The sequence below is a fragment of the Choloepus didactylus genome, chromosome 7 (genome assembly GCF_015220235.1).
Source record: "Choloepus didactylus isolate mChoDid1 chromosome 7, mChoDid1.pri, whole genome shotgun sequence".
Lineage (NCBI taxonomy): Eukaryota > Metazoa > Chordata > Mammalia > Pilosa > Megalonychidae > Choloepus > Choloepus didactylus.
The window spans coordinates 66,646,479-66,674,312 of record NC_051313.1 but is presented as its reverse complement, the minus strand read 5'-3'; the positions used below and the strand labels follow the sequence as shown (position 1 = coordinate 66,674,312).

General features: G+C 37.3%; 1 pseudogene; it reads right to left on the bottom strand.

Moving 5' to 3' along the window:
• Window positions 1-666: 666 nt before the first annotated feature.
• Window positions 667-27,322, bottom strand: LOC119540595 (annotated as a pseudogene).
• Window positions 27,323-27,834: the final 512 nt, after the last annotated feature.

Genomic DNA, 27,834 nt, shown 5'->3' with positions numbered 1-27,834 from the left:
TCTTCCTCATGTAAGTGACTGTACTTTTCTCTAGATGTCTAAAGATTTTTTTTCTTTAATACCCAGTAATTTTACTAGAATATTTCTTGATAGTGGACATTCTGGCTTGATTAATCTTAGGCATTTTACTATATTTCAAATCTTTTATGTTTTTTTTTAATTTCAGGAATATTTCTTAAATTATATATTTTTGTATTTGTTCTGTTCCTTTGCTTTGGTTTTGTTCTTTGGTGATTCCTGTCACAGGTATGCTGGATCTACTTGGCTGTCACTTTCTACTGATCCTTTTTATTTCCTTTTTAGTTTCCTTTTTATTTTTAAAATGCTATCTTTTCCATCCATCTCTCTCTCTCTTTTTAAGAGAGAGAGAAGCAAGAATATTGCTTTAATTTAACATCAATAATGACACTGTGTGACAGCACAGTAAAGAGGTAGTGGAGGAGGAGAGAAGATGGTCAGGATTCCTGCTGCCTAACCAGCCTTGATTTTGAGGGGAGAGCCCCAGTAACCTGCAGCACGTCACCTAGCCTCACAATGGAGGGGGAAGGGGTAGGGGAGTCGGAAGTCAGAAGCTCAAAATGCAGAGAAGGGCTCATGGCAAGACTGGGTGAGGCCTGAAGATGGGAGAGGGGCTGAAGGTCTGTGGGAAGTTCCCTAGCGCAGATATTAGTCAGTAAACATGCCCCTGGCCCTGCGCAGAATGGAGTCCTTGGCTTTGCCTTAGGGATGTTCCTTGCATGGAATCTCCAGAACCGCGGGAGTGGGGCGCTGGCGGGCAATCAGTGAGTGCCGCATAGTTTCTGCGATGGTTGATGAGGATGACATCCTTGTCGTCCTGGTTTAGAAACTGCGGAAAGTGTCTTAGATCATCTTGATGGTTGTATCCTTCTCCCCAACCAGGAAATCAGGGTGGCCGTTCTTGTTAAATTCCCCTGTGCTGCCCAGCAGAAAACCAGTAGCCGTGTCCTTGTCTGCGATTAACTACCCTCGCCCGCCACCCTCGCACCGGGCAGAGCTCACCCCGGACTGCCTTAAGTAACTGAAGTCCTTCCTCCACCCATTTCTCTTAAGTTACTATCTAATTTTTATTCAAGCTTGTTGTGTCCTTCTAGTTTAGTGTTCATTTCTGAAATGGCTATTTCTTTTATATGTAATACTTGCCTGAGTTTGATCTCCTCATTTATGAGTTTTTCAAACTCTGATTTATGCTGTTCTTTCATATCGTATCATTTTAGCCCATTTTGAAATAGGCTGTAGTTTTCATCTATTTTGTGGGCATATCTTTTTGGTATGCTGTCAACATTTTTAGGGTTAGTATTCAACACTTTATCCTTTTTTTTTTTTCCTTGTAGTAACTTTGAAGTATGGAATTTGACCTTTTTCATTTTCTGTTGTTCATTTTTATGTAAAATTAATTTTCCTGATCTTTTAAAAAGAAGGCTGTTGCAGGATGGTTTTTCTAATTTCTAAGCTCTACTGCTCCCTCTTCTGTTATTTCTGTGAAGTGTTACAAATATGATGGCTTATCTTCTGAGATGAGTTTGGCTTCCCTCCTCCACTTTTTCCTGGACTTTCTCTTTCCTTTTTCACTATGCTGCTCAATTTGGTTCTCTCTCCAGTTATGCTCCTTAGTGAGGGGCTATGCTTGAAGGATCTTTAAGCTGGTTAGTTTTGAGAGATCATATGGAACTGCTTCTGTCCCTTCAGACCTTAATATGAACTCTGATGTATGAGTCTTCCTAGTTTCAGCTGCTATTCTTAAATTGATTCTTTTGAACTTTTCAATAAATGCTTGTTGGTTCTTACAGGATTCTCAAGTCCATCACATGCCTCTTGCTTCTCTCTACTTCCTTTTACTGATACCATGCATCTTTTCTAACTATTGGTTGTTTATCCCTACACACTTACATTTTACAATTTGTAGGGTTACCTTTCACCTACTTTTCTTGTGATTGTTGCTGATGGGTGTTTTATATTGCTATCCTAGTTGCTGTTTCTATTTTTTTTTTTTTTTTACATTTAACTGTTTATTAAGTTCACCATTTATACATTGAGTGTTAATAGATGTTTTCATTATTCTCAAATAATCTTTTTTTTCTTTAATTTTATGAACACATTCCCATCAGCACTGGCTTCTAAAACGGGTTAGAAACCATATTTCTAAGGTGCTTATTTTAGGAGAGTTGTTAGAAAAGAGGAAGGGGGCATTAGTAAGAAGAGCAAATCTAAATGGAGGCATGGAAACCTCTGCCTGGTTCTAAACAATTGGGATAGCTATGGGAATTATGCCTGGCTGAGGAAGGGGGGCAAGGCTTTGTAAATGGGCAACAAAGAGAATAGAAGTGTCCTGCAGTGCAGGATTATATTCAAAACAAGGCTAGGAAGTGCATGGCAAGAGGACCTTGTTCTTAGATATTGAGCTGGAAAGAATGAGGAGGATAAAAAATTATCTCAGTTGGTGGATCAGGGTCAGGGCTGCTTGATGGTAGAACCATGTGAATACCAGGTAGCTCTGAGCTGACTCACTGTTCTTAGCTTATCTAGCTCCTCACTGGTTCCAGGAGAGAAGTAGGCAGCTCATTCCAAAAAGCTAAGGAGGAATTTGGATGTAAGAGCTCTAACTGTTATTGATTATACCAAAAAGAATTAAAAGCTGCCTGACTCCTACCAATCAATTTGTCACTAAACATGATTCCATCAGGGATGGGTTATCTTTGACAGGATTAGGCAATGAGGATGCTGACAAACTACAGTTACATATGAACATGAATAAAGACTGGGAAAAGGGCTGGAAAATAGTGATAAAGATATAAAAGGAAACTTGATACCTATTAATTTCAAAGAATATAAATAGGAAGAATGGGATAATATTTACACATTAAAAATAAATAATTAATCTTGATGATATAAAGAAATATCTCATTTTAAACAATTGGGTTGAATGACCTTGACTATTTCACCAACATCTGTGGATCACAAATTTCTCATCTGTAAAACATGCAAAATAATACCATCTCTAGACTCTGTGGGCTCTATGAAATGAGATAATGCAAAGGGACAAAGAGAGAATATTGCCTTGTTCATTAATGCTTTGCTGTTCAAACTGTCAACAGTGGACCATATGATTAGCACCACCTGATAAGTTGTTAGAAGTGCAGAATCTCAGCCCTCATCTCAGACCTACTGAATCAGAATCTGCATTTAATAGCATCTCTAGGTGATCTATGTGCACATTAATGTTTAAGAAGCATTGCAACAAGGTAACCTGTTGTTGAATGTTGACTCAAGAATAACATCTTTCCAGCCTTGGAAATTAAACTTATAAACTGATAAGTAACTTGAATTGAGCTTGTTGATGAATTATGTCCTGGGCACTGTGCTAGTGACTTTATACAAAATTCCATTTTCTTATTTAAATGGAAAATGAATTGTAAAGAATATCATATAATCTAGTTCTCTTTGTAACTGCCCTCTCCCAGTTATTTTATTATTGCTTTCATTGATAATCCATTATGGGTCAAGCACTTTCACATGTATTTTGTTATTCCTTCTGTACCATCAGCCTATAAAATCATTATCCCTCTTTTGAAGATGAGGAAACAATGTTCATAGAAGCTAAGTAACTTGCATATTGTTACAAAGTTAGAAAATGTAAACATATTTGAAAATAGTGTATCCATATGTATCACAAGGCCTCTCAAACAACTCAGGAAAGTATCTAAGTATCTTCCATCTTCATCATAAGGCTGTCAGTCAACTTGCTTGCCATAATGTCTGGTTATTAAATTTGTATTTTCAGTTCAGAACTTTCCTGCTGATATTCTTTTCTCTTCTTTTCTTACTGCAAATTTTACAACATCAGGCTGTCAGTCAACTTGCTTGCCATAATGTCTGGTTATTAAATTTGTATTTTTAATTCATAACTTTCCTGCTGATATTCTTTCCTTTTCTTTTCTTACTGAAAATTTTATTTGATATATAAAGATATATTCACACACTGTATAATCCATCCAAAGTATAAAGTCATTGTCTCATAGTATCAATACCTAGTTGTGTAGTCATCATCACAGTCAATTTTAGAATATTATCATTACTCTGAAAAGAAAAATAACAAATAGACATAAGAAAGAAAACCCAAAAAACCCCATACCTGTTATTCCCCCCTATTGTTTACCCCTAGTATTGGTTGGTGCATTTTACTGTTGATGAAAGAATATTAAGATATTACTGTTAACTATAGTCCATAGTTTACAATAGGTACTTTTTCCCCCATATTCCCCTCTATTATTAACTCTTTGTACAAGTGTTGTACATTTGTTCTAGTTTATGAGTTTATTTATATTTTTAGTGTTAATCTTAAACCTTGTCCACCACAAGTTTCCGTATGTTATACATTCCCATATTTTAACCTCTAGCTTTCCTTCTGGTGACATCCCTGACTCTAAACAATCCTTTTCAACCATAGTCACAGAAAATTCAGCACTATTACTTATAATCCTAATAATGAGCTGCCATCACCTCTATCCATTTCCAAACATTTAAGTTCAACCTTGTTAAAAATTCTGTACATAGTAGGCAACCACTCACCATTCTCTAGCCTCATTTCAGCTCTTGGTAACTTGTATTCTGAGTTTTATGACTATGAGTTTACATATTCTAATTAGTTCATATTAGTGAAATCATAATAATATTTGTCCTTTTGTGTTTGACTTATTTCACTTAGCATTATGTCCTTAAGGTTCATCCATGTTTTCATGTGTTTTAAGACTTCATTCCCTCTTGTTCCTGAGTAATATTCCATCATATGTATATGCTGCATTTTATTTATCCATTCATCAGTTGATAGACCTTGGATTGTTTTCATCTTTTGGCAATTGTGAATAATGCCGCTATGAACATTGGTGTGCAAATATCTGTTCGCATCCCTGCTTTCACATCTTCTGAGTACATACAAAGTAGCAGAATTGCTGGGTCGTAGGGCAACTTGATATTTAGTTTTCTGAGGAACTGCCAAACTGTCTTCCACAGCAGCTGTACCTTGACATTCCCACCAGCAGTGAATAAGTGTTCCTGTTTCTCCACATCCTTTCCAACACTTGTAGTTTCCTTTCTGTTTAATAGCAGCCCGTGGGGAACCAAGCCTTTCATGTTACTTAGACCATGTCCGGAGTGGCAGCCTGGAACGCTGGGCTGCAAGCCTGCATGGAACACCGTGCAGGCACACCTTGTAAAGATGTGTGTCTTGTGACTATGACAGCAGCGTTAACCATTAACCCCAGATTGTTCCTTCTTATCTGCAGCAGGATGTAAAGAATAATATCTGAGAGACCCTGAATGCTTTTGATCACGTAGCGTAGTCTTGCTTTGTGTAACAAACGAATAAATAACTGGAGCACAGGTGCATCAGCCCCCTCTTGGCACATGATGCTGTGGGTCCCCTGCTCCCTTAAATCTTAACTTTGTGTCTGTGTTTCATTTCTGCGTCACCCTGTCAGCAACAGCAGCCATTCTAGTAGTTGTGAAACATTATCTCATTGTGGTTTTGATTTGCATTTCCCTAATAGCTAGTGTTCCAATTTGTTAAAGCTGCCAGAATGCAATATACCAGAAATGGGTTGGCTTTTTCAATGGGGATGTATTAATTTACAAATTTTCAGTTCTAGGGCCATGAAAATGTCCCAATTAAGGCACCAACAAGATGATACCTTCTCTGAAGAAAAGGCAATGGCATCTAGGGTTTTTCTGTCACATGGGAAGGCACATAGCCAGCGTCTGCTGATCCTTCTTTCTCAGGTTTCTTAGCTTTCAGTTTCTGGCTCTTTCAGTTTCTGTCGGTCCTTGCTTGCTTTTCCCAGGGCTTTTCTCTCCAACCTCTCTGGGTATTTTTCTCTGAGCTCTCTGGCTTTTTTTCTGTCCTTTATCTTCTCATAAAGGACTCCAATAAAGGATTAAGACCCACCTTGAATTGGGTGGGTCACATCTCAATTGAAACAACCTTAGCAAAAGATCCAACCCACAATAGGTCCACACCCACAGAAAGGGATCAAAAGAACTTGGCCTTTTTCTGGGGTACATAACAGCTTCAAACCAGCACAGCTAGTGAAGATGAGCATCTTTTCATGTTATGTTTAGCCATTTGTATTTCCTCTTTGGAGAAATGTCTATTCATGTCTTTTACCCAGTTTTAAATTGGGTTGTTTGTTTTTTTATTGTTGAGTTGTAGTGTTTCTTTATATATTCTGGATATCAAACTTTTATCAGATATGCGGTGTGCCAGTTTGAATGTATTGTGTCCCCAAAATGCCATTGTCTTTGTTGTCTTGTGGGGCAGACGTTTTGGTGCTGGTTGGATTTGCTTGGAATGTGCCCCACCCAGCTGTGGGTGATGATTCTGATGAGATGTTCCCATGGAGGCGTGTCCCTGCCCATTCAGGGTGGGCCTTGATCAGTGGAGCTATATAAATGAGCTGACTCAGAGAGAGGAAACTGAGTGTGCAGCTGTGAGTGATGTTTTGAAGAGGAGCAAGCTTGCTAGAGAGGAACATCCTGGGAGAAAGCCATTCTGAGGCCAGAGCTTTGGAGCAGACGCCAGCTGCCTTCCTAGCTAGCAGAGGTTTTCCGGACGCCATTGGCCATCCTCCAGTGAAGGTACCCGATTGCTGATGTGTTACTTTGGATGCTTTGTGGCCTTAAGACTGTAACTGTAGTGAAATAAACCCTCGTTTTATAAAAGCCTATCCATCTCTGGTGTTTTGCATTCTGCAGCATTAGCAAATTAGAACATGCAGTTTCTAAATATTTTCTCCCATTGAATTGCTGCCTTTTTTACTCTTTTGACAAAGTCCTTTGAAACATTGAAGTATTCAGTCTTGAGGAGTTCCCATTTATCTATTTTTTCTTTCATTGCTTATGCTTTGGGTGTAAGGTCTAGGTAACTGTCACCTGTCACTAGGTCTTAAAGATGTTTCCATACATTTTCTTCTAGGAGTTTTATGGTATTGGTTCTTATATTTAGGTCTTTGATCCATTTTGAGTTGAATTTTGTATAAAGTGTGAGGTAAGGGTCCTCTTTCATTCTCTTGTTTATGAATATCCAGTTCTCCTAACACCATTTATTGAAGTGACTGTTCTGTCCCAGTTGAGTAGCATAGGGAGTCTTATCTAATTGACCATGGATCTGTCTATTTCTGACCTCTCAATGTGATTCCATTGATTGATATGTCTGTCTTTATTCCAGTACCATGCTGTTTTGACCACTGTGGCTTTATACTAAGCTTTAAAGTCAGGAAGTGTGAGTCCTCCCACTTCATTCTTCCTTTCAAGATGTTTTTGACTATTTGATAACTGCTGGGTACCGCAGTGAAGACTCTGCTTGTGGGTACAACAGAGCTGCTGGTTCCCAGTGAAAAGACTCTAGGCTGTAGGACATAAGGGTTAACTTCACTTGCCTGCAGCTGAACCAGAAGTGTGCTGTGTTTTTGTGTTTTTGTGTTTTTTTGGCAAGACCCAGGCCGATGCATAGTCACTGGCCTCAGGGGTTGGGGATGGGCACCTGGTGTTGCAGTGGAGCTCTCTCCCTCACCCCAACCTCTCTGTTCAGGGAAGCAGCCTAGCCATGAGCACCCTGGTCCCCTGTGCAGAAAGGATCAAGGCTGCAGGACCCAGAGGGTCTCCCTCTCCAGCCAATTGTCAGATCAGTACTGTTCTGCATCCCCCTCTCCTCTCGAGGGGAGGGCCTCCCCATCTCCCCCCAGATCTGGGTACCCAAAGTGGCTAGCACCAGGAACCACAGTGGAGTCTTTATATGTGGATATAATGGATCTGCTGGCTCTCGGACTCCCATGTGGAAAGACTCTAGGCTGTGGGACTGAGAAGGTTAACTTCACCAGCCTTCAGTGGAACCAGGAGTGTGCCACCTTTCTCTGGCTGGCAAGACCCAAGCTGATGCATAGCTGCTGGCCTCAGGGATGGGCATGTTTGAATTCACTCACCCCTATTTCTCAGTTGTGGTTTCTCTGCTTTTGCATTCAGCTATTTCTTTTATGTTGCAGTGGTCCTTCTCTGGTCTCTTGAGTCCCAGAACTGCTGCTTTGAACAGTTTCTGCCTGTTCTCTGGTTGTTTTTGGTGTAGAAGTGAGTTCTGCCTGTCTGTATTCTGCCATCTTCCTGGAAGTTCCTGTATCTGTTTTTTTTTTTTTAAATGAAATTTTATTGAGATACATTCACACATTATATAATCCATTCAAAGAATGCAGTCAGTGGCTCACAGTGTCACCACATAGCTGTGCCTTCATCACCGCAATCAGTTTTAGAACATTTTCATTACTCCAAAAATAAAAAAAAATAAAAATAAAAAAAAATTCAAAGAACACCCAAAGCATCCCATACCCCTTATTTCTCCCCATTATTTATTTATTTGTCTTTATTTTATTACTCATCTGCCCATACACTGGATAAAGGGATTGTGAGTCACAAGGTTTTCACAGCAAACGGTCACCCCCTAAAAGTTATATACTATCATCATCAAGAATCAAATGCCATGTATTTTTTTAAAAAAATTCAGTTTTATTAAGATATATTCACAGTCATCTGTGGTATACAATCAACTGTTCACAGTGCCATCGTAGTTGTGCATTCATCATCCCAATCTACTTTTTGAACATTTTCCTTGTACCAGAAAAAGTAAAAATAATAATAAAAAATAAAAGTAAAAAAGAACATCCAGATCATCTTCCCCCCTGCCATCTTATTTTTCGTTTTTTTTTTTTTACATTTCATAGGCATTTTTATTGTTTTTCAGTAAAAACACTGGTATCCATTAATGGGTTCTCACAAAGTAGAGAATCATATGTACAGCCTACCCTACTGAACAGTAAAATTATAGGTAGAGAGAATTCTTATGTCAAAGTGAGACTGGAGGTGATACACAGGAGAGCGACATAATGTGGACAAAAACCAACAAATGACTCACCTGGCTAAAACAAGTATAATACTGATTAGATATTCTAAAAAATTTTCTTTCTTTTTGTATATATTGTTTGTCTAACACAGAGCCCAAAAACTAAGTGAGAGGTAATTGAAAGCCAAAGCTAGCTTTTCTCTTGGGATTTACTGCTGAACCTCAGAGATTTTGGGTTTTTCCTCTAACAGCAATCCTGGCAGCTAATCATTGAGCCTGCCAAAGGTGGGATATCTAAGAGGACCTCAAATAAAGGTAGGACCTCAAAGAACTACCCCCATTGTGAGGGTGAATGAAAAATAAATGTGCCAAACACAAGGAGCAGCGAGTTTAAATTCACCAAAATATCAAGGGTGCAGTTTATGTGAGAAAGACATCAGGGATTGCAGTAAACTCAAAGTCTTACTGCAGAAGAGTGGTGAATTGATGTAAAATTTTATATTTTTTGTTACATTAGTGCTTCTTTAATTTATTCTTTTAGTCACCTACCTACAGATCTAAAGTTTTTGCTTGCCTTTTTTAAAATTCAATTTTATTGCAATATATTCACATACCATACAGTCTTCCAAAGTGTACAATCAACTGTTCATGGTACCATCATATAGTTATGCATTCATCACCCCGATCTATTTTTTGAACATTTTCCTTGTACCATAAAAAGTAAAAATAATAAAAAATAAAAGTAAAAAAGAACACCCAAGTCTCCCCCCCACACCCTATTTTTCATTTAGTTTTTTTGTCCCTATTTTTCTACTCATCCATCCATACACTGGGTAAAGGGAGTGTGATCCACAAGGCTTTCATAATCACACTGTCATTCCTTGTAAGCTACATTGCTATACAATTGTCTTCAAGAGTCAAGGCTACTGGGTTGCAGTTTAGTAGTTTCAGGTATTTACTTCTAGCTATTCCAATACATCAAAACCTAAAAAGTGTTATCTATAATGTGTAAGAATGCCCACCAGAGTGACTTCTCAACTCCATTTGGAATTTCTGAGCCACTGAAACTTTATTCTGTTTCATTTTGCATCCCCCTTTTGTTAAGAAGATGTTCTCAATCCCATGATGTTGAGTCCAGATTCATCCTTAAGAGTCATATTGTGCATTGCCAGGTAGATTTATACCACTGGGAGTCAGATCCCACATAGGGGGGAGGGAAGTGAGTTCAATCAATGAGGGATATCTGAATATAAGATTTTATAAAAGTGTCTCACACAACTGTGGGGATGCATGAGTCCAAATTCTGTAGGGCAGGCAGCAAACTGGCAACTCCAATGAAGGTGTTCAGTCAACTCCGCAGGCTGTGAACTGGCAACTCCGATGAAGGTGCTTAATGAACTCCTCAGGAAATGCTTCTCTGGCTAGCCGAAGAAGTGGAGGTCCTCCATCTGTCTTGCTTAAAAGTCTTCAACTGATTGGATTAAATCAAGCTGATGGAATTCTTTCATTGTGGAAGACACACCCTTCACTGATATAATCAGTCACAGCTGCAGCCAATTGACTGATGATTTAAAAAACCAGCCTTCTGGTTTATTAATCAACCCCAAATGTACTTGCAGTAATGGTTAGGCCAGTGTTTGCTTGACCAGACACCTGGACGCCATCACGTGGCCAAGTTGACAGAGGAACCTAACCATCAAACAAAGGAATCAGCATCTCGGAATCTGGAGATAGCCATTACAATTCAGGAATAGATGTGACTGCTGTAAGAGCTTACAATCTAGGAACTGTTACAGTAAGTGTTCTGCTGATAAGCTGTGCTCTAAGGTTCAATTCTGAGTTTACACATTGTAGTTTGTCCATATTGGTAAGGCATTATACTGTTTGCCTTTGTTTCTGGCATAGTTCACTCAAAATGCTTCTACAGGATCCTTCTACCTCATTGCGCATCTCACAGCTTCACTGCTTCTCTCAGTTGTTCAGTACTCCATTGTATGCACACACAACAGTCACCATTCTGTTCCTCAGTCGATGTACACTTAGGCCACCTCCACCCATTGCAAACCATGCATACTGTCTCCATAAACACCAGTGTGCAAATGTCCATTCATGTCTCTGCTCTCATATCCTCTAGGTATATGCCCCCTAATGAGGTTGCAGGACCTTATGCATGTGTTTTTTTTTAATATCCAGAATGTGTTTATTGGAGGTGCAAAGTTACAGTTTTGTGCACTCTAAGCTTACAATTTCAGAAACACAGTTAATCCTCACAAGATCTGTTAATTCTGACAACACTGATTGAAACAATGAGCTGAAAACACATTCAGTGTGTAATTCATAGAAACATTTTACAAAAATTCTTAATGCCAGGTTCGTGGATAGTTGTGCAGTGTTCTACATACTCTCCACAAATTACAGCAATACAATTAAGCAATGAGCAAGCCATACATGGAGTTTATCTTTCATCATCTGATACTGCATAGATGGTAAGCGGTTTAGAATCTTGTCCAATACAGAAGCAAGGCTTGAGTATTTCAGAAAATTTATCAGTGAAAGTGTGGAGATGAGACCTCTCATTCAAACTGTAAAAGGAAATCTCGCGCAACTCACAGTCCAGATAAATGCCAATTCCTCTGGGCTTTGCCTTTAACTGAAGAGAGACTGAAGCACTGCTTTCTGCAACATAGTCTCCATTCCAGAGCTGGATTGTCCAGCATCTGTCCTATCCTGCCAAGAGCTGCTTTCCCTTCCTGGAAAGGGAGTCTTTACAAATCCCCATGGTCCACTCAGGCTTGTCATCCACTTGGACCTCCCAATAATGTCTACCAGAATTGAATCCTTCAGAACCCAGGACAACCAGATCATTCGTAAATCTCTTTGGATTAGGATGAAGCCTTTGCTTTTTCTTCACAAATGTCACAGACTTCTTATCTTCAGAGACAAGCAGATTTAGTTGTGCTGTTTTAGGATCAAGAGTGACATCTTCTGTAAATTTCTGTTTAATTTTTTGCAGAATTGAAAATTGTGGAGGAAGACTGTATCCTTCTCTCATTAAATTGTTTTTGAAGTGAACTGTTAGTATTTGAAATATCCTGGTTTGGCCTGTATTTGTTTTTAATGGTGAAATTTGGAGAGATTCAAAAATTATGTTGCTTTGGTTGCTATCTTCCCAGAATCCTCTATGATTTGCATTAAAAAATTTAAAAGGCACACTTATGGCTTCTACTGCTCACCACCCCATATATTCTTATGACTCAAAGTCTCTATCCATATCTCTTGTCCAGGCGTTTTCTCTGAGCTTTGGTTCCATATAGCCAAGTACTTCCCTGACACGTATACTTATCCACCAAGTATGTGCTATCAGTGACTAGCACAGTTGACTGCATGAATAAGTTACCTAGTAGACAGTTGGATATGTGATCCCACAACACTTTAAACATAACATGTCCAAAATTTTACTCATTTTCTTTTCCTTAAAGTTTTTTACTCTTTGTTATGGGTAGACTCATGTCTCCCACAAAGACATAGTCAAGTCCTAACCTCAGGTCCTAATGGATGTTGTGTTAGTTTCCTTAGCTGCTCAAGCAAATAGCATGAAAATGGGTTGGCTTAAAAAAAATGGGAATTTATTAGCTCATGGTTTTGAGGCTAAAAGAAAATCCAAATAAGGCATCATCAAGGTGATGCTTTCTTCCTGAAGAAACTGTTGTTCTAGGGCTGGCTGACAATGATTCTTTGTCCTGGGCTCCTCTGTTAAATGGCATTGCACATGGTGACCTCTCCTGGCCTCTCTGTTCTCTTCTGGGTTCTGTTGAATTTTATTTTCTGACTGCTCACTCTGTGGCTTTCTCTGTCTCTCTCTATATTAATTTTGCTCCATTTACAAAGGCTTCCAGTGATAGGATTAAGACCATGCTGGTTGACGTGGGCTACACCTTAACTGAAGTAATCTCATCAAAAAGGTCCTCATTACAATGACTTCACACTCACAGGAATGGATTAAGTCTAAGAACATGTTTTTCTGGGGTACATACAGCTTCAAACCACCAGAGATGTGAATTTATTTGTAAGTATGATCTTTGAAGATCTTATTAAGATGGGGCCAAACTGAATCAGGGTGGGCCCTAATCCAAAATCACTGGAGTCATTATAAGCAGAGAAAATTTAGGCACAGTAGGAGTAGGAGGAAGAAGGTGACAGATTGTCATATGATGGAGGCAGAAATTGAGTTATGGACTGCTGGCAAGCCACCACCAGAATATTATGGACTTTGGAGAATGCATGGTCATGCTGACACCTTGATTTTAGACTCCTAGTCTCCAAAACTGTGAGACAATAAATTCCAGTCATTTAAATCAACTAGTCTGTGATATTCTATTATAGCATTGCTGGCAAACTAAGACATTCTCTTTGAATTTATAATCTTGGTGACACCAACATAATTAATCATTTTTGCATATCAGGCATCTGGGAGTCATTGTAAACTCTTCTCTCATACTCCATTTCCAATGAGTCATGAAATTCTTTTATTTTTATTTCTTTAGCATTTTTCTTATCTGTCTTTTTTTTTCAATTTGTGACTACTAGTGCCTTGACTCAGAGTCCCTATTTATCTTACTTGGATTATCCCCCCTTAAATTTATATTTAATTAATTTATTTAGGGATAGGAAATATACTCATATGGTTCCAAATTCAAAAGCTTTAGTAAAGTGTTTATTTTTATCTCTGTCTCTCATCCCAGTTCACCTCCCTGGAGGCAATTAATATTATCAATTTCTAGTGTTTTCTTCCAGAGTTCTTTCATGCCCATGTTGTTCTTTCATGTGCTGCATGCATATTATGAGAAAATACTTTTTGTTGTCCTTAAATGGTAGCATACTCTACATGTTGTTCTCATATTTTTCTAATTTTTAATTTAACACTAACTTTTGGAAATAATTTTATATCAATTCATACAATTGTTTTTCTAATATCTTTAAAGTATTCCATTTTATGGATGTACCATTGATGGACAATTAGGTGTTATCAATAACCCTGTATACATGTGCAAGTGTACCCATAGGATGAATTCCTCCAGGTGGAATTGCTGAGTCAATGGGTACATAGATTTTTAATGTTCACAGATGTTGTCAAATTGTCCTTCAACTTGTCTTTTGCAGTAGATTTTTGACTGATCTCTGCTTTGGATTTACCTTCCAATGCTGCCAAAGGCATTTTTAAAAATGAAACTCTAACAATGTCACTTACTCTACTTCTTAAAATTCAAGAGTGATTCCCAATTATCAGATAAAATCTGAATTCCTGGTTATGGAATATATAACTCTCATTTTTGGCATATCTGCCCAGGCTCACCTCTCACCATTTTCCTAAGCATATTTTATGTCCAATTCTTTTGAATTAGTTCCTTGTTCTCATATAGGCTGTGTTGCTTCATCCCTTTATACCTTTGTACATGCTGTTTCCTCTGCTTCATACCTGCTCATCCTTTAAGACTCAGTTTAGTTGTCCCCTACTTAAAGGGGGCAAAAATATCCTGCTTTCTGTACTACCACAGTGAGAATCATATATCTCTAATATTGCTCTATCTCTAATATTTCTCTATCTCATTACATAGCAATTATGTGTTTGATCTGTCTCTCCTAGCCTGTAAGTTAAATAGTTATAGAATTGAGGCCACATGCGAAAATATAAAATGAATATAAAAGGAATCCAATCAGGCAATAAAGAGATTAGTTGAACCCAGTCAACCGGTGAAGGAAATTAGCTGTATTCCCAGGTGGAATTAAGTATGCCTCCTGACTAAATGAGGTGATAAAAATAGAAAAAGTGAAGTTATGATAAAAATTGGGTAAACATGAAATGTGAAAGACACTCAGGGGGAGCATAATGCCAGTATGTTCAATTTCCTTTCCTCCTTTCTTGTCTTATAAGAGTAAGATAAATGTCTTACTTTATCTCCAGCAATATCAGACTAACCCACTGATTATACATGTCATACTTGTTTCCTGAAACCACCTTCTTTATTTTAGCTGCATGGCAAATGCCAGCTCTCCTTTCAAAACCCAGCTCATGGGTTACCTTCCCTGGGGAACTGTCTGTAGAGCAGAGGAGTCATTTCTTCCATTGTAGTACTTCTGAAACTTGAACTTTTTTTTTCCATTGCTCTATCATGCAATATTGTAATTTATTAATTTGGATGACTATTGTCCTTGCCTAGCAAGACCCAGAGCCCTTAGAGAGCAGAATTATGTCCTGTTCATTTCTGTATCTCCAATATCTCCAGGACAGTGCTGGGCACATAGTAGTTGCTCAATAAATCTTTGTTCAGTTGCATTAACTGTGTGCTTTCTGTGTCATCTGCAGTATAGTCCAGCAGCTGAAAGCATGGACTCTGGAATCAGAGACCTGGTTTCAAAAGCAGGCTGTACCATTTACTGGCTTTGTGACATTGGAAAAGTTACTGAAAGTCTTTAATACCTCAATTTATTCATGTCTAAAATGGGGATATTAGTACCTACCTCATAGGTTTGTGGGGACAATTACTATGCGTTTGACACATAGTAAGTGCCCATTTAAGCAGAGCCTGGCTATATCAAGGACCTTTGGTCAGTTTTGTTAAAGGCAGTGCCCAGATTCTGAAAGTCACTTCTGAAGTCCTTGGTACTAATGGCAACTTGATTCCTTGCTCCAGATCTTTGTATGACCTTCTTCCCTGCCTTCCCACAACTTAATGTTGACCCCTGCAATATTCTTGAATGGGTTATTAGTCATTTGGCATACAACCACTTGGCAAAGGAAGCAATGTTGACTAGGACCCACCTAATGATGGCAAATTAATCTTAATCCCTCTTTTAGAAAGGATTATGAGACTCAGACCTCAAGGGACTAATAGATTTCAAAAATGATTTGAGGTGGCTACATAATACACACAGAAAAGAAAAACAAAGTAAATAAAATATCAGAAGGAAAGAAAAAATATCAAAGCAAGTCAGGCAAGATGTTCATTAACACCCAGTAATTCTTGGCATAAGATCCTCTTCAATTGCATGAAACAAGCCATGCATTGCTTTTAAATGCAATTTTATTGATATATATTCACTCACTATATAATCCATCCAAAGTATACAATCAGTGGCTCATAGTATGATCATGTAGTTGTGTTCATCACCACAATCAATTTTAGAACATTTTCATTACTCCAAAAAAACAGAAAAAAGAGAACCTAAAACATCTCGTATTTCTTATCACCACCTATTATTTATTTATTCATTTTTGTCTTTATTTTATTACTCATCTGCCCATACACTAGATAAAGGGAGTGTGAGCCACAAAGTTTTCACAATCATAAGGTCACACCATATAAGCTATATAGTTATACAATCATCTTCAAGAATCAAGGCTACTGGGTTGCAGTTCAACAATTTCAGGTATTTCTTTCTAGCTGTCCTAATACACTAGAAATTAAAAAGGAATATCTAAATAAACATGTACTGGTTTTTCATAACATTAATTAAAGACATGTAATCCATAAGGCAAAAGGTGAACACTGGAAAAAGAACAGGTGGAGTTGCAAAAGAACCAAAAACATTTTACAGAAATGGAAAAAATAATGGTCATTGAAATACAAGAAATATTAAATTAGGAGCAGAAGAGAGAATTGGAAGACAGGCCTGATAAAATCACTCAAAATGCAGCATAGAGATACAGAAATGGAAAATAAGAAAGACAAATTAAGAGACCTGGCATCGTGGGATGGAGAACATCTTGTTGACCAAAAGGGGGATGTGAAAGAAAATGAAATAAACTTCAGTGGCAGAGAGATTCCAAAAGGAGCCGAGAGGTCACTCTGGTGGGCACTCTTACGCACACTTTAGACAACCCTTTTTAGGTTCTAAAGAATTGGGGTAGCTGGTGGTGGATACCTGAAACTATCAAACTACAACCCAGAACCCATGAATCTTGAAGACAATTGCATAAAAATGTAGCTTTTGAGGAGTGTCAGTGGGATTGGGAAAGCCATAAGGACCACACTCCCCTTTGTCTAGTTTTTGGATGGATGAGTAGAAAAATAGGGGAAGGAAACAAACAAACAAACAAACAGACGAAGGCACCCAGTCTTCTTTTTTACTTTAATTGCTCTTTTTCACTTTAATTATTGTTCTTGTTATTTTTGTGTGTGTGGTAATGAAGGTGTAAGGGATTGATTTTGGTGATGAATGTACAACTATGTAATGGTACTGTGAACAATCGAATGTACAATTTGTTTTGTATGACTGTGTGGTATGTGACTATATCTCAATAAAATGAATATTTAAAAAAAGATACATATGTACCTAAAATATTTATCTTTTTATAAAATATGTAAATGAATATTTTACCAATCATTTGATATAGGGCCACAGCTTTTTTTTTTTCTAAATTAGAGCAGTTGTAGGTTTACAGAAACATCATGCAGAAGGTAAAGAGTTCTCATATACCCCCTCTCACATGCAATTTTCCCTATTAGGAACACTTTGCATTAGTGTGGAATCTTTGATACAATTCATGTACCATTATCACCATAATTATGAGATTAACCTTAGCCCACTCTTTACATTAGCATTTACCCTTTGTGTTGTACAGTTCTATGGGTTGTGTATGTGTGTGTGTGGGGGGGAGTAACTTACATAAAACCTAAAATTTCCCTTTTTTAGTCCTTTTCAAATATGCAATTCAGTGGTGTTAATTACATATGCAAAATTGTGCCTCTACTCCTATCATCCATTGCCAAGACTTTTCCATCACACCAAACAGAAACTCCATACCAATTAAACATTAACTCCCCATTCCCCTTCCCCACTCAGCCCCAAGTAACCTATATTCTAGTTTCTGACTTTAAGAATATGCATATTCTGTTTATTTCATATAAGTGAGATCATACAATATTTGTCCTTTTGTGTCTGGCTTATTTGACTCAACATGATGTCTTCATGGTTCATCCATGCTGTCATATGCATCAGAACTTCATTCCTTTTTATGGCTAAATACTATTCCATTGTTAAGTATATACTATATTTTGTTTATCCATTCGTCTGTTGATGTAGTTTGGGTTGCTTCCACCTCTTGGCAATTGTGAATAATACTGCTATGAACATCAATGTGCAAATTACTGTTTGAGACCCTGCTTTCAATTCTTTTGGGTATATACCTAGAAATAGGAGTGCCAGGTCATATGAATTCTATATTTAACTTTCTGAGGAATTGCCAAACAGTTTTCCACAGTGGCTGCACCATTTTACATTCCCCTCCAACAATGTACAGGTGTTCCTCTTGCTCCACATCATCTTCAAAACTTATTTGCCATTCTTTTTAGTAGTAGCTACTGTAGTGGGTATGAAATGGGATCTCATTGTGGGTTTGATTTGCATTTAACTAATGACTAATGACTTTAAGCATCTTTTCTTGAGCTTATTGGTCATTTGTATATCTTCTTTGGAGAAGTGTCTATTCAAGTTTTTTTCCATTTTTAATTGGTCATGTGTCCTTTTGTTGTCGAGTTGTAGAAGTTCTTTATTTATTCTGGATATTAAAACTTATCAGTTACATAGACTGCAAATATTTTCTCCCATTCCATAGGTTGTCTTTTTACTTTATTGAAAAGTTCTTTAATGCACAAAAATTTTAAATATTGATAAATTTACCATTTATCTATTTTTTCTTTTGTTGCTGGTGCTTATGGTGTAAAGTCTAACAAACCACCATCCAAAAAAAGGGCCAAAGGTTTTTTCAAAATTAGTTTTTAGTAGTCTGCTGATGTTGTGAGGTTATTGAGTTTGGAATTCTAGGTTTTATGACTTCTCTATTTTTTTGTAGTTTTTTGCCGTTGTATAATTTCAGTAAGGTTTTTTTCCAATTAGATTTCCTGAAATCAGTCCACAGTATTCAACAACATATTCTCTTACCTAACAATACTTTCTTTTCCCTCTAATGGGTCATTATTTTGCATATTTTAAAATTTAATTGTATAACTTCGATGAGAACAATTGGTATAACTAGGTTCAGGATCCAACAAATGACCCTTGGAAAGCAGACATCTTCCCCAGTGGGAGCTAGAGAGTGGCAGCATACTGAAACCTGCTTGCATGGTCCAGAGACTTAATGTTGCCCTGGGCTGTGTTACAGAGACGGAATGAAGAGCATTAGGAAGACAGCTATGTGAAGGTTGATTGAAAGAGCCTCTATCTTACTCTGCTTTTGTTTGAATTGCAACTAAAGGAATAGCATTTTAGTGTAAATTATTTATATTGTTTAATAACATTAACCAAAATTCTCCTGATACTAGTCCTTCCTTCACTTAAAAGTGCCCATACGAATTTGCCTGGTAATAGAAGGCATTTTGTGTTTGTAAAGTGACTTGGTTCAAATTATCTCATATGCCTCTGAAAAACATTTACAAATGCATTTAAGTGCTTATTCTGTCACAAGAGGGCACTCATGCCCCATTCTTTAAAGCAAGTGCTGTTTCAGGCATTGATTTAGGAAGAATTATCATTGAAATAAAATTTAGACCTACAAATTGAATTTCAAGTTCAGTAAACTGTTTATTATCTGGCAGAACTGGGGATTGGTGATTCTGTTTATGCAAATACAGGAATTCTTAATAAATTAATGTAAAAGGATTTTTCACAGTCAGAATATTAAAAATATGTAAAATTTGCTATGCTAAATAATATTTCGCTTTTTGATGAGTCATTCCAAGGCCTTCATTATGTTAAAATGTAATTAGCATTTTATTTCTTATGAATTATTGAAATGAAGTTTTCAATCATCTATCATGCTATTATACAACTTTTCTTTCTGTTCTTTGGACAGCAATTTACTGTATTTTAAAAAATATATTGCATCAATTCATTAAAATTGTGGTTTCAATAGGTATAGCTTATATTAGTTACCTATTACTGTCTAACAAATGACCTTTGAACCGAGCTTAAAATAATAATCATTTATTATCTTTTAATTTCTGAGGGTCAGGAATCTGGGAGCAGCTTAGTAGGGTGCCTCTGGCTCAAGGTCTCTCATAACATGGCAGTCATGCTCTTGGCTGGGGCTTCTCAGTCACCTCAGGACTTATCTGGGGTGGAGGATCCGCTTCCAAGCTCACTCACATGGGTTTCTGCATATACAACCTCGTGCTGGGACTGTTGGCTTCCTCAGGCCAAGTTGTCTCAGGGGGAGCGAGAGAGTGCCTAACATTGAGTCCACAGTCTTTTTATAACCTAATTTTAGAAGGGACATCCCATTATTTCTACAATATTTTATTCATTAGAAATGTCAATAAGTCCACCCACACTCAAGGGGAGGGGATTACTTAAGGCTGTGAATACTAGGAGACAGGATCCTTTGGAACCAAGTTAGAGGCTACTAGTACATAGCTGGATAAAGATAGGACCGTGTAAAGACAGAAATATCCCCAAGTAGATAGGACCAAGAAAGAGTATTACTTTGTCAGTAATTGAATTTGAACATGGCAGAGCTGTAGTACTCAAAATTTCATCCAGAATAGGATTAAAACAAGTATTTGGATCTTAACTTATGCTGTTCTTTATTTCATTGTTAATCAGAGATTGTGTCTTGCAAAAATAAATCTATCAATAAAAAATCAATCAATCAATCAGGAAAATGAGTAAAACATTGCTAAAACTGGAAAGAAAACAGAATCTAAAATGTCACTTTGGGGGCAGACAGTATGGAGGGGACCAAGTGGTGCTGGAATTGCTTTTTGAGTCCAGCTTCAGTAGTCCAAGGCAACACTGGGCTGTGGTGCCAAGTTCAGATAACCAATCCTAGGAGGTTCCTGTGCTCCTGAAGTAGGTCAAAGAAAACTCTGTGGCTAAGACTTTGGTGTTTTTTTTTTTAATTTAATTTATTTTTAACCTCACTGGGATGTTTATTCTTTTTCCTAGGCTCTCCTTTCAGAGTGATTCTCGTGTCACTTGTTCACCTTTACTGCAAAAAGAATGGATGGGTGTTTCTAGTTTTGTGGTGCCCTGCTACCTGACCATTTAGGCATTAGTTTCATGTTAACTTGTAACTTTCCCAAGTGTAGGTGAAAATCCATTGCTTACATATCTTCTTTTTTTAAAATATTTATTTAAAAACGTTTATTTTATTTATTTTTTAAATAGGTGATACATTGACATTGGACAAAATTCAAAAGCTCTCAAAAGGGTGTACTTTGAAAAATCTCCCTCTCATCCCTATTTCTCAGCCCCTCAATTCTCTTCCAACTTCCTGAATTCTTATATACACATATAAGAATAATATAGAGAAATAAATGTTTTTTTCTTTTTCTTACACAAACAATAGTATTCTTTACATAGTGTTCTATAACTTTCTTTTTTCATTTAACAATATATCTTGGCATTCATGCCATATCAGCACATAAAATGCTTCCTCATTTGTATTTACTGAATGTGTAATGTTACATTGTGTGGATGTATCATAATTTGTTTCTCCTGTTCTCTGTTAATAGATTTTGGGTTTCTAAGTCTTTATATTCAGACATTGTCACAATAAATCAATAGGTTCATGAATTTTATTTTTATTTTTTAAATTTAAATTTTATTTTTTGTTTGAAAAGATAATATTTCATACACAATTTAATATTAAAAGATATAGAAAGTTATACAGTAATGATTCTTCCCATTCTGTTTCACAGCCAGTTTACTTCCTTTGTAGGCAACTAATGTTGTCAGATTCTTGTGCATTTTTCCAGAGATGGTTTATGTATAAGCAAATAAATATGTGTATATATATACTATGTAACATATGTGTATGTGTATTTCTCCCTCCTTAACCTCTTTTTTTTTTTTGTTTTTTTAATAAAAGGTAGCTGAGCATGTTCCTTGCTTTTTAAACTAACTAAATGACTTGGCAATTGTTCCCATCAGTATGTAAGAATGTTATTTTTTTTTCAATACTACCAAAATATGCCACTTTATAGAAACACCAACATTTATTTAACTAGTCCCCTCTTGATGGCTTTTAGATGGTTTCCAGTATTTTGCTATTATTAAGAATGCTGCAATGATTAAACATGTATATCTGTCATTCTGCATATGTATAACAGTTGCATATATCCTAGAAGTGGAATTGCTGAACTATAATTTTATTAGATATTGTAAAATCATCCTAAGTAGAGTTCATACTAATTTGTTCTCTCATCACTTAAGAATGAGTGACTATTTTCTCAAATGCTGCTTAAACATTATGCTATCAAATGTTATGAACTTTGCAATTTAATAGGGAGAAAATTATATCTCAGTATAGTTTTATTTTGCATGTCTTATGACTGAAATTGAACATCTTACCTTAAGTTTAAGAGTTATTTATATTTTCTTTTCTGTGAATTGTATGTTCGTATATTTTCCTCATTTTTCTATTGGGTTTTTGGTCCTTTTATTATTTATTTGTAGGAGCTGTTTAGATATTAGCCTGAATAAGAACTGAAAACATTTTTCCCCAGTTGGCTCTTTGTCTTTGGGTTTTGCTTGGGGTAGTTTTCTATGTGTATTTTAAAAATTATATTCATGTAATTAAATTAAAAAATATTTGGGAGAAAATATTTGGAAACTACATATCTGATAAAGATTTAATATCTAGAATACACCAAGAAATCCTACAACTCAACCAAAAAAAGACAAATTATAAAATGAGCAAAGGGCTTAAATAGACTTTTCTCCAAAGACAATATAAAAATGGCCAGAAAGCACATGAAAAGATGCTCAACATCCTTAACCATTAGGGAAATGCAAATCAAAGCCATAATGATATACCATTTCACACCCACTAGAATTGCTACTATTAAAAAAACAGAAAATTACAAGTGTTGGAAAGGATGCAGAGAAATAGGAACTCTCATTCATTGCTGGTGGAAATGTAAAATGGTGCAGTCACTGTGGAAAACAGTTTGGTGGTTTCTAAGAAAATTGACTATAGAATTACCATATGACTTGGAAATTCCACGTCTAGGTATATACTCCAAAGAATTGAAAGCAGGGACTTAAGTCATCTGCCACCAAGGTTCATAGCAGTATTATTCACAATTGCCAAAGATGGAAGCAACCCGTGTCCATCAATTGATGAATGGATAAATACAATGTGGTATATGTGTGTGTGTGTGTGTGTGTGTGTGTGTGTGTACAATGGAATGTAATTCAGCCATAAAAAGGAATGAAGTTCTGATACATGTGACAACATGGATGAACCTTGGAGACATCACGTTGAGTGAAATAAGCCAGACACAAAAGGACAAATATTGTGTGATATCACTCTTATGAAATAATTAGAATAAGTAAACTCATATATTCTGACTATCTAGAATATAGGTTACCAGGGGACAGGGTGGAGGTAGGGACTGTGGAGTTAATGCTTAAATTATACAGAGTTTCTATGTGGGATGATGGAAAAATTTTGGTAATGGATGTTGATGGTGGTAGCACAACACTGTGAATGTAATTAGTATAGTACTGAATTATATATTTGAATGTGGTTAAAAGCAGAAATTGTAAGTTTTATGTATGCTACTAGAATAAAAAAGAAAAAAAACCCACATAAGATGATACAACATGAACAGTGAACCTTAATGTAAACCATGGGCTGTAGTTAATAGTGCAATTACAATAATGTTCTTTCAATTGTAACAAATGTTCCACCCTAATGCAAGATGTTAATGATAGGGGTAATATATGGGAACTCTATTTTCTGCATGATTTTTCTGTAAACCTGCAACTTTTCTAATTTAAAAAATCTTTTTTTTTTTTTAATGGCTTTTAGGTTTTGTCTGCTAATTAAAAAGTTCCTTTCTCTTCCAAGGTTATCATATATTTTTTTCCCCATGGTTTCTTTTAGTGTTTTCATAGCATCAGCTTTTAAAAATTTACATCTTTGTTCCATTTGGAATTTAACCTGATGTAAGCTGTGAAATACAAATCTCATATTCCATACTGCATGTATACTTTTTTTTCCCCCACAGATTTGAGATGTCTCTTTTACCATACACTAAATTTCCACACGTATTTGGATCTATTTCTGGACTTTCTCTTGTTTCATTTGTCTTTCCATTCATAGAACAGTACCACACTGGTCCTTAAATGTAGCTTTATAAAATGTTTATAGGCTCTGCGAAGGCCAGTCTTTCCTAATTGCTTTTCTTTTCAGTATTTTCCTGGTGAGTTGTAATTGCTTATTTTTTCTAAATGAACTTTGGAATTTACTTGTCTATTTCCAAAAATATCCTGTTGACATTCTTATTGGGATATTCAATTTATAGGAAAATTTATGGAGAATTGACACTTTTATGAAGTTGATTCCATCCAAGGTCATGGTGTACTTTCCCCTTTTTTTCCAAGTCTCCTTTTTTTTTTCCATCAAATATTTTTATTTATATGTCCATCTGTTCTAAATCTTATTAACTAGTTATTAACCAAAATGAATTACCATACCCCAGGCTCCTCACTCTTAAGGAATGATTCTGTATGCTTCACTTCATTCATCTCCCAGTAGTACCTAGATGGGCCTTTCTTGATATACTTAGAATACTCTCACTCTCCATCTAAGGTGAAAGGTATTCCTAGGCATGCTTTATTATTTTTTCACTGAAAAATTTGCATTTATTTTCCTCAAAACCAAATATTGGGACATGATTATATTTAAAGACTACCATTAGATTGATGGTTACAAAAGACAAAGATCATCCAATTATCTTGACATAAACAACGTAAAGAATTAGGCATGCTTGATTTTAAGATCGTTCTCTTAGTTATCTTACCACTGATTCTCTATGCTCAGGGAGATTTTATATGTTATTTTTTGGAACTAGAGTTATTCTCCATTACACAGTGTGTCAATTTGTTAAGACATTTACTTAACCTCTGTTCCTTATTTCTTTACTTACCATCATTTTATGCCCTTCAGTTGCTATACATCAACGTGGATAAAGAACCACCTCTCCCACTGTTTCTACTCAAGTTCAAGCCGCCCGTCTTCCCTCACTCCTAACTATGCAGTGCCCCCAATAGATTTCTTCCTTCCACAATTCTCTTCTCTACAGCTCATTCTCTATTCATAACAGATATCTTTAAAAGCCTAAATCAGATCGTATTGGTAAGCTGCTTATAACCTTCTTGTGGTATCTGTATCAGTTTCCTAGGGCTGCCATAACAAATTGTTAAAAACTTGGTGGTTAAAAACAACAGAAATATATCCTCTAGATTTATATCCTCTAGTATAATGAGGAGTAGAGGGTGGGAACTGATGTAGCTAATTTTGTGGGTTTGATGCTGGGAAGTTGAGGGACTGCAACTTTCTCAAGAGGCAGGGCAGGAGTGGCTAGAGGAGACTGGAGATGGTTTGAAATACATCTGTAGAGAAAGTGGTAGAATGAGGTGCCTGGTAGTATTGAAGATTGCCCAATTGAGTTTGGCAACTATAAACTGAGGGAACCACCAGTATGATCAGCTGTGAAATTTTCTCCAGGTGGGTTCAGCTGACCAGGTCAGCTGGGGAGAAGGCAGATTATCTAGATAGGTTGGTGTTTTCATAGGGAGGTAAGAGAAATGTGGTGGTGGGTGTGGTGGGGGCCTTAGTGTATTAACACAGTGTTTGGAATGAGCCAACATAGATTCTGATAGGTTATTAGAAATGGGTGGTGGGTGACTGTAGATCTCAATAAGATGAAATAACAGTTATAATGGTGTTGCTAGAGCAGGTGAGCTGGAAGGATTGGATGATGTGTTTAGAAAGCAGTATATTTACAGTGGGGATTTTGGAAACAGAGCGGTGTTGGATGATGTGAGCAGCAGCTGAGCTGGAGTCGAGATGAGGTGGCCAGTGAACTGAGAGTGCTGAATTCTGGATTTGTCATTTATGTAGGCTTAAATGTCACTAGGCCATGGCAGGAAGTAGGATGATATGTGGGTCAGGTGCCAAAACCTCCGATTAGTGATACCACCCAGTAGAGAGAGTGGTAGAGCTGCCACATAGCCTTAGACTCAAAACTCTCCCAAGGAAGCAAAGGCTCAGAGAAAGAAGAAAGTAAGGGAGAATACAAAAGAGAAAAGACTTTGGTCTCTCTCACCTGAGAGCTAATACTGATAAATCTTGATTGTCCTAATTATAGTCCATTACAACTTCCCATGCTTTGCTCTTTTTTATGCACTAAGAACATAGAGTCTATTGTACAAAATACAACCTTTTTGGAGAGGAAAATAAAATGGAAGAAACACATTGAGGGAACAATTTTTCTTCCACTCTACTATCTAGACATAATTCTCTTCTGATATTCTTCTCATAACTTATATTAAATTTATTTTAAATATATTACACTATGCATTTTTCCAGAATATTTTCATTCTTTAATCATTTATCTTCAGGATTCACTTATTCCTATGAAGCTAATATCTCTGTTTGTATATATATTTTACAGAGAAAATATAGATAGCTTCTCCATCTCCTATTGTGATGAAGGGCTCCAGCTTCTGCAGGTCACCCAGACCATATTGCCAGGGGCAATAAGAAGAGACATGGTTTCAGTCTGTCCTTGTGGGGAACCAGCTCATGCTGTGGGTTCTAATTTGCTCTTGCTCATCAGTCTTTCATTTCTGACTACCCACCTTATGGACACAAGCTCCAGCATCATATGCTGAGACAACAGCTTTACAAAGACTGCTTAAGCAGCAACTACAATCCTTGTGACAAATTCTTCATACTGGTGGTACTCAACTGAGGGTGACTCCTCCTTCTCTCCCTACCCCCATCCCTGGGACATTTGGCAATGCCTGGAGACATTTTTGGTTATCATAATAGGGGGTGGGTTGCTACTGGCATATAGTGGGCAAAGGCCAGGGATACTGTTAAACCCACTACAATGCATAGGACAGCCCCCCACAACAAAGAATTATCTGGCCCAAAATGTCCATAGTGCCAAGGTTGAGAAACCTTGGGGGCAGGGATTGGGGGCTGTGGTACTCCTTCTCTGATTGAACCCTGACTGATATGGATTTTCTTTCTTGCTGCAAAAGCTTTATTGTTTATACTTGGTTCATAGCTTGTTAGAGGGCTGTAAGGTGGTTGGTTAAAAAGATGACTCTTGGCTGGGGAGAGGGCCTCTTTCAGAAACCTGGATACCAGGGGGATGAGAGGGGCTGCCCAAGGCCTCTGAATTCTGGAGGCTCCTGGTCATGCTTGAGGATAAGGCTTTCATCAATATACTTGCCCAGCCCAGCCTGCAGTGCCAGCCTATGGAGGTCGCCTATCTTGATGAATTTCACCTCCTCATCTAGGAAATGGCTCTCCTGGGATTCACAGAAATGAGGTTCTGTGTTGGTAGAGTCCAGGGCATTCAGATCCCAAAGGTCCTGGTTCACGTTCTTCTCCAGGGCCATAGATGCTTCCACGCATTCAGGGTTTTACCTCACTCATCTTGGGTTGGCTTCTACATGAACTGGAGAAGGACATGCTCACCATGCTGGTTTTATATCATCAAGAGGTGCTTGGTGTCCTCAGGCTTTTCCTTCCTCAACTTATGGAAGAAGTGGGCCACACCTTTCAGGGCCACATTATTGTGGTCAAAATGATGCCCAGAGAGAGGTAGGTGTAGGAAGCTCGCAGCTTCAGGTTGAGGAGGTGGTTGTCAGAGACTTCCACTTTGGTGGGATAATTTTGATGCATCAGGAACTCAGAGTTGGTTCTCAATGAGGAGCTAACCACAGAAAAGGTGTTAGCTGGTCCTGGAAGCAGGGGATGGCCTAGAAGATGGTCCCAGAGGGGGCAACTGGAGAGGAAGTTATAGGGTGGTCCAAGGCTGAAGAGGGGGTGATAGTCCTCAATCTGTTCCCTTCAAATACTGTCTGTGGGACCACTGGTTGTGTTGTGATGCTATATTTTAAAACATGAA